The sequence below is a fragment of the Lissotriton helveticus genome, chromosome 6, assembly GCF_964261635.1.
Source record: "Lissotriton helveticus chromosome 6, aLisHel1.1, whole genome shotgun sequence".
NCBI classification, from domain to species: domain Eukaryota; kingdom Metazoa; phylum Chordata; class Amphibia; order Caudata; family Salamandridae; genus Lissotriton; species Lissotriton helveticus.
In genome coordinates, this window is record NC_136067.1 from 1,276,528,779 (window position 1) to 1,276,535,006 (window position 6,228).

Genomic DNA, 6,228 nt, shown 5'->3' on the forward strand with positions numbered 1-6,228 from the left:
AAGCAAATACGATTTGGTTGTCGTCAGGATTATGTCGGATTTTGGAGCTTGGCCGACAGAGCCCACTCAGAGTGCGACCATCTTGCAGCAGGCCAAGCTACGCCCACAGGAATGCCCTATACTTGGTCCTTCCTAAATGCTCCAGTGGTTTTCCCAGGTAAGTATGCCTAGAAGCTTTCTCAAGGCAACAATTCTGCACCACTGTCATATTAGAGCACCTTGGACAAAAGGACTGTCAATATGGCTGTTTCGGCCACCAGAGAAGTTATACAGCTCAGAGAAATGTGCCAGATGTGGCCACTTTCTTCGGACCCAGCATTTAAACAAAGAATTTGTAAAGCAGCAAAACTCCTAAATATTTTCCTTTTTGGCTACAACAAAGGATACAGAACCCTGATAATTCGTATGCCCCACTGCAATTACTTCTTCCTCTGTGGCTCTTCTTTTTAGCCTTTCTCATACAGGCTGGGCCACCTCTTGCTCCAGGCCCCTGCATGCAGGGGCGGTGGGTGACATTTGAAAGTGGTGAGCCGCAAAGTGATTTGCATACAGCACCGTAGCAAGCGAGTGCAGTGTGCGAACCCGAACCCCAAAATGGGGGTTTGGGGCGGTTACCCCCCCCCCAAGAAATATTTTCGAAAAATCGTGCATTTTCTGCAAATTTGAGAAAGCAGGAAGGTTAATAAAGCAATTGTGAAAGTGCAGTTATTACATTAATAGATGGCATAACATAGGTAGCTGCTTATTCAGTATAAACACAGAGCTTCATACATTCTGTCCTATTATGCTCAGGTGCTGAATTCAGACTATAAGACTTTAAATAAATACCAGCTTGAAATACCATGTTTTAACAGTGTGTCTCACGCTCGCACCATGCACAGCTTGAGGCAATTAAATAAAGGCATGTCAGTTGCAATGATTTAGATTATCAGCTTTCACAAAGTGCTAAAACAAATGCCGTCCTGAACAGTGCCGTCCCGCCGTCCTTAGCAGTGCCCACCACATATAGTGCACAGTAACCACCTAATGTCCCAGGTCCAAAAGAAAAGGTCTCACTATCTACTACCGCCATGTTCGAGTTGTATTGAAATATGTAGGCAGCTTCAAAAAGACTCAATATAGGTAGCATGCGCTATTAAAAAAATAAAACACTTTCACAAAATACCTAAGAAGGTGTACAATTCACAGGGACTGGGCAGACACAATCACTATGAGTGGCAATTTGGGTATATTTTAGTCTTGCAGCTAGCCCGAGGGAGGGGCAGACAGCTAAACAAGTCTGGTTGCCTAAAACAAATGTAAATGTGCTCAACTGGTCAAATTGCGTTTACGCCGGTTTTGGCTGTAATTGATGGCATCACTTCAAACTTTCTGAGAATGCAACCTATCTTATACTGTCAGTGATGGAACTTTCAAATATTTACGTACATATTCACATTGTTTTCTGGCACAGACTTTGACCTCCTAGCACTAAACATACATAAATCATAGGGAAATAAAAAACAGGATGAGATTTCCTTAAATAGGCATATGTTAACATATTTTTGTAGTATAACACTAATATGTACTTATGAGTGTAGTGTTTAGTTATACATGGCTGCTTAATTTGCTAAATTGTGACAGGCATCCATGTATGCATGTTCAAGTGTTAAATAAACACAGAAATATACAATGTTATGGCTCCATTTATTCTCAAAGCACAAAATAAACATTGAAATATATACCAGTTATAAAGGCAAAAAATAAATATGGATAAATACAGATGGAAATGTTAGGTGCAGTACTCCCTTATACACAAGCAGATGCACTAAAGTAGCCATGGTGCGAGTATCCCTCAGATGCCGAGCAGGAACAGGACAGATACCCATAGTTAATGAGTTCCTCACAAATAACTACAGTTATTCACAGTGCAAGTGTTCTTTCCACCCAGAGCAGGTACAGTAGAGGCATCCGTACTTCGGGCTTCCCTCAAACGTACAGCAGGCATACTACAGGCATCCACGGTGTAAGCATCCCTAGCACACTGACTGGCTACGCAAACATGTTTCTCTCAACACAGATACAGGACACAGATTCTTGTCCTTAGGTGAATCAGCCACAAAAAGACCTGCTTCAAGATATCATATTATGTACACCACTGTATACACTTTGTATACCATTGCCACTTTCCTCATAGCAAGAGTAGGTCATATACACTCATCCACAGTGCAAGCTCCCTGTAGCACACACAGAAGGCGAGAAGCTGGCACTTCGAGCTTCTCACACACACACACACACACACACAGAGCAGGAACAGCTAAGGGACCAGTAGCGCAAGCTGCCCTAACACAAAAAGCAGGTGCATTCGTAAGCTTTCCTCACACACACGTACACACACACGCACACACACACACACTAAATATTTGTTTCCACGATACAGATCTGCACTGCAAGCTTCCCACACACAGAACCGGGCCCGGATGGCATGATTCCAGTTACCAGACTGTTTATAATACTGAAAATAACAGTAAAAGGTGCCATAACGCTCACAGCAGATACAATTCAGGCGTCTGCTGAGAAAGCATCTCTCACACACAGGTACAGGTATTCATAGAACCAGATTCCCTCACAAGCAGGTGCAGTACAAAAAGAAGAGCCACAGTCCAAACTTCCCTAACATAAAGAGCAGGTACAATACAAGAATCTGCAGGGTAGGTTTCTCAAACACACAGAGGACTTCTCTGTTTGGTGAGAGGGCCTTTGCCCATGCATTGAATTGCTCGTTCGCCACCCTTGCCATTCTCACTTGCACAGATGCTGCAGGAATGGAAGCCAGGGATAGCCAGTGCTACCTGTGGCTTGCCCTTTGGAAACCATCGCACTGCCCTTGCTACCCCAGGCCTCAGGAGTCATGAAGGCAGCGGGAGGAACAGGATGGATGTAAACATGGCTCCAGTGCCCGGTTCACTTCCAATCGTTTCCACTTCTTCCCTTTTTTCCTGCCCCTGAGGCAGTTCAAAGTATTGCCAGCCACGGGATCAACTCTTTGCTGGCACCGTGGTCAATGTGTGTGCCACGTCTCACTTCCGGCTCCCCTGGCATTTTGGTGAATCAATATCCACAGCAAAATCTCATGAAACCCGGACCACATGTGGTGGGGCTCGGGAACCTAGAGGCTAGACCGACTTCAGCTAGGAACAAACAAATCCTGCCAGACCCCTGCAGACAGAGGAATGCAATGGTAGACGCGTATAGAACATAAAATACAATTGTAATCACAGGAACACAATTGAAGCCAATAACTGGCTCACGGAAGAGAAAAAGTGAGCTTTGCATGAAAAAGAGCATAAGATGCAAAAACAGATCAAAACGGATAGATAGAAGATTTTTCAAAATGCACCAGCAGGACCCAGGCTTAGAGGCGAGGCTTCACCACCCAGGGAAAAGAAACAAACCGAAACAACACGTTTACTTCTGCATTCTGGAGACCCACAGCCACATTCACAAAACTCCCTCTTCCACATGTGATGACTGATCAACATGCAGTGACGTTTAGCATGCAGCGATATGTGGTGGCATCTAGCTGTGTGTGAGCATGCAGTGATATGCTTCCATCCCTCTAACCGTGCTGTAAGGACGAATGTACTATAAAATCTCTTATTAAGTGATTTTAAATCGAGTTAGGCGGTCTTCATTGTCTACAGGACAGAAATCTAAGGCATATAAAGTTAGGTAGGAATCTCAGATCCTATGGGACATTATTTACAATCACTCTACTCTCCCGCCAAGTCTTATCGACTACCTGGAAAATGTGTGTTTGTTTAGGTCGGAAAAGGAGAGGGTTTAACCACAAGCCTCCAGAATCGACCTCGATGTCCACTCCATCATCCTTCAACGGCTAAACAGACAGGCATAATTAATAAATAGATATAAGAGGTGGTCATCAAAGAGCCGCCTACACTAACCGTCACTCTGTGCATGCACCGATAGAACTACCTCCTCTGAGTTACCTAACGAGCGTTCATTGCACAATGTCAAAACAGGACAAGGATTCTTGGCCTTATGTCAAGCATCACAGAGGCCGAGGGCACTCACTCACCGTCTTTCTTCGGCATCTTGGAAACCAGGCCGGGGGGGCTCTCGCCGGGGTCTGCTTGCTTCTCCTCCTGCCCGGGGACGCGCAACTCTGCCCCCTCCCACCCACGCGCGGCATCCAATAATGGATGTTGCGCGGTGGACCAGCCAATCGTGGCGCTGCATGCAGCACCAGGATTGGCTAGGGGGTCACACTGTGTACTCGCCCTGGGCAGCCTTTCAAACCCGGCCCGGCTGAAGCCGCACCCCCGGCCCCTTCTCTATGCCTAAGGGCATCGGCGCATGCGCGGGCAAGTCTCAGCCCGGTAGTATCATGCGCACAGTGCTGGCCTGCTGCAGACTGTCAATCAAGCAGCTGCAGCTGCAGCAGACGAGCAGCCCCCCCCTCCCTGCGCACTCCGACCGCACCATTACCGGCATTGATTGACATGATCCGTGTCACTCCCGCGCTGCGTGCCCTGTTGAAGAATTACTATTTATTAGCTTTAACTTAAGCTTAGCTGCAGTGCCTGCAGTGCTACGCCCCTACGCCCCAATGGACGCACCGCGGCTGATTATGTACATATGCATGCGCACGCTCTGGAGCGTTGATTTAAAGGTCGTTTCTTATTACAGCCTGGAGAAAGCAAGTTACATGTAATGGACGCAGTTTAGAATATGGGCAGAAAACGGTCCCCTCGCTTGGGCGACAACACTGGCTGAAAGACTAGTTCAGGCAGTATGCCACGATAACATTTAGGGTTGGACCATAGAAGCCCCCCTAGTAATCTACAGGGAAATACCATCATTTTCGAATGTCCTGTCTGGATTTTCTCCCAAATGTTTTACGAGGCGCCACCAGAGACTCTGCTCCAGATGCATGAGGCTGTTGAAGCATTTGCATATTACCGATAGTTAATTTTATTCAAATAGCTCTGACTGGTGCATAGAACTAGAATAAACACTTCTATAAAAACATAAATATTGAAAGAAAAGTCGTTAAAGTCCTCTCCTGTCCTAGCTCCCTCTTTTTCTATTGACCTTCCCCACAACTGAGTGAAGGTCGCATTTTGAGTAAATCTGAAAACTAATTAAAAAAGGCGAGCAATAAAAGAGTGCGTAACAGCCGCTGACCACACGTTTTGAGGTGAATGTGATTGCAAAGTACACTATGTTTCTATTGCATTTATTTCATAATCCGTTTACGACACACACCCTGCTGGTCAGCAGGCAGAATCGAGTGGTTTTGTTGAGGGTGCAGCGGCAGCCGTGTTTTGGGGCTGTCATTGTGCATTACGAAACCGACTGCACCAGTTGTGAAACAAAACGTCCTTGTCATCTAGTGCGGTTAAAAAAATATTCAGTAGATGCTACTGTGGACGTACAGACATCTCAATTGTTCCCAGGGCACGGCCTGCAATACAAAATCCAACATAGGCCCACACCAAATGTCGATAGAGACAAGATAAAGAAAGGTTCGGCAGTAGCGCTTGCCAAAGATCTTTAACAGGCGCCTTCAGACCAGGGTAGGGCTAAATGTTTTGCTGCAAGAGAGTTCGCCAAAGGTTGAGATATGCATTTTAACTTATTGGCAGGAGTATGTGAGGCTATTGGATTAATATAAGACCTGTTCTGAATAGGGAAACTGTGACTGCCATGGCAAAATCAATACAGACACCAAATGCACATTGAAATAAGTGTTGAAAAAGCCATTAGCTTTGGCCGTTAGGTCGCAGCCCACCTCTGGTTTGCAACAACATCTTGGGGACATTTGGAAAGCTTGCCTGGAAATACATTCCACACATTGGTTACCATTGGTTTTGTGGTTTGTAACTCACATCTGCTTTCTTTCTATTTGCTGGCTATGGGTCATTTAAGGCTGTCCAGCTCGAGTTCGTTCCTTCACTTGTCCAAATCCTATTTACTGTATTTGTCTACTGGTGCTCAATTTATGTAAACAGGCCTTTAAATCTTGTTCCTATCTTGTCACATTTCCTGTGCAGTCAAAGACAGAGGTCCAGTGTCAGGCTCTCTCCTCCAGGGAGCTTGGTGTTTACTTTTCTTTCTCTGACTTTAAAGTGAGAGGGCTTATGTGACAATCATGCTGGCTCTGGAGAGTGCTTGAGTAAGGCTGTACACTGTTATTTGTTTCTAGCACGCAACAAAATTGAAATG